This window comes from Octopus bimaculoides, chromosome 19, assembly GCF_001194135.2.
Source record: "Octopus bimaculoides isolate UCB-OBI-ISO-001 chromosome 19, ASM119413v2, whole genome shotgun sequence".
Lineage (NCBI taxonomy): Eukaryota > Metazoa > Mollusca > Cephalopoda > Octopoda > Octopodidae > Octopus > Octopus bimaculoides.
The window spans coordinates 1,929,079-1,931,632 of NC_068999.1; positions in this window are offsets into that span (position 1 = coordinate 1,929,079).

Below are 2,554 nucleotides of genomic sequence, written 5' to 3' on the forward strand. Positions count from 1 at the left end.
GGTGGTGGTGGTGGTGGTTGCTGCTGTGGTTGTTGTTGTTGCTGTTGTTGTGGTTGTTGTTGCCAGGGGTAAATTCAGAGGAGGAAAAGGAAGTAAAGTGGAGACTGCAGTAATCCTTTCAGCATATTCCTGGGAGTTCGTCAAGAAACAAACAAACAAACAAAAGGCTTCCCGGCGTCGTCATTCTCTTCTTAAAAACTGATGTACATTCGACCGGTTTGCTATGAATTCTTCTCTAGTAATTTCATCTCCATGATTACATTGCCTTTTCAATTAATAACATCTTCAGCCAATCCAACGCTAGTAAATTCATTTTCGTGCTGTATACATCGACGACAAATTCCTCGTAATGTCAACAGTGTATCCATCAATATTTTTTTTAACTACCGAGTAAGTACATCGCTAAATAATATTTTAAGTGTGCATTTATTCCAAGTTGAAATACACCTCATTTTATTTAACTACGAAAACGAAAAAATTCCAATACAAACAATTCCTGCATTCTGGAAACTGTTTTCAGAAATTTCGAATAAAAACGCTGGTGAAATGTAGAAATAAATACAATAAAATATCGTCAGAAGAGAAATTCCACATCCCATAAAGAAATATTTAGACAGTGCAAGGAGAATCATATATATCATCCTCAATGAATATAAAAATCACAAAATAATGGATTATATAAGAGCCGTTTCACATAATTTGTCATTTTAAGATGGGTTTTTTTTCCTCCATTTGTAAACCTTTTTAATGCAGTATTTTGTGATTCCATACTTAAAAAATCTTATTTTTGTTATTTTTCGATATGAATTATCGAGTAAATTTGATAATTTTTTTCGGCCTTTGAAATGTGTTAATAAAATGTGACGAATTTGTTTTCCGAATAAAACCTTTTTAAAATGTTTAGCGATGTATATACTCTGCTGATAAAATGTATGGTGAAGTATTTTATCTGATTCTCTGGTTGTTATTTGTTGTCTGAGAGACATCCTCTTCAGAATTTCTCACTTCTACCAGATATTTTCCATCATGTCTACTGTTTCCTCAATATTATATTCTGCCTGGGTTTCTTCGGATCGATATTGAACACGGGTTAGTAATGCTGGTTTCTCATTCTGTATTCCTGCAGTTAGAATCTCATCTGCCTTGTTGATATTGTGATATATTATTTCCCAAAGTTCGTGTTTGAAAAATTATCAATGATCTTTTACAGAGAAGGCGAGGTCTCAAGATCCACGCCTGTAAGTTTTAGACCCTCAGTAACTTAATCTGTACCATTGGCGACTTTATTGGTATCCGGAGAGAATCTAACAAAGAGCTGACGTTATATTTCCCAACCTGATGTTGTGGGCAGCTTTAGATGTTGATGTTACAGTTGAGTTTAGTGAAGCAATACAGAATGCTTCTACGACATCACTATACTCGTCTCTCTTACTTCTCGCTCTTAATATTTCCCTCACAGAGTGTCGCCCCTCTGGACGTCATTCCCTGTTTATGTTCTTTTTCCTGCACAAAGGCTACGGAGGCTTCTCCTTCAAAATGGCTTCAACTAGGAAGAATCAAAATACACAATATATTAGTATTTCTGGTTGGTGGTCATATATCAAAACCAGCAAATCTATAACATTCTTCAGGCAAAGAAATAAATCGGAATAAATATGTATGTATGTATGTATGTATGTATGTATGTATGGCCCACACATTTTCAAAGGCTGACATCAGAAAACAGGTGTAAATACCAAATTGTAACACCATTCTTTTTAGTCCGAAACAACCTCACTCAAAACCAAGCTTTGACCTCAGTGTTCACCTATAAAGTATAAATATTTCACACAATAGTTCTCTATTTACTATTTGCCGATATACATCATCACTATTTTCATACTTCCTGTCACTTTGAATATCTTCCGGTTTTACATCTTCGACGAATTTTGTTTTTGAAAAAATATTTTCTTTGGTATTTTGTTATCAATTTTTTTCTTTTGTTTGCTTTTGTGTGTATGTGTTCTTTTTGTTTTGTTTTTGTTTTGTTTTTCAGGTAGATATTTCCAGGGTTGAACACGAGGTGACATTAGGTATTTCATATCAACTATCAACACCATTATAGACTTAACTTTCACACGTAAATTTACTTATTTGTTGTTCTGTTTTTGCTTTCTGTTTTCACACGAGTTCGTTTCTTCTCTTTCATCATCTTTTACACAATTTTGCTGACGTAATTCACACTTACCTTTCTTGATTGAATTAATTGCACCTCTCAGACGTTCTTTTTACCTTCTGATGACATGAAATATTTTACAAAGAATAACGTTACTACCATCTTCGGTGAAACAACATCTAATTTAAAATTCGATTTCACAATGCCAGAGCAGGAGTAGCTGCGTAGTAAGAAGTTTGCTTCGCCACCACATGGTTCTAGGTTCAGTCGCACTGCGTGGCACCTTGGGCAAGTGTTTTCTACTATAGCCTCAGACCCACCAAAGCCATGTGAGTAGATTTGGTAGGCGGAAACTGGAAGAAGCCCGTCATATATATGATATATATATATATATATATA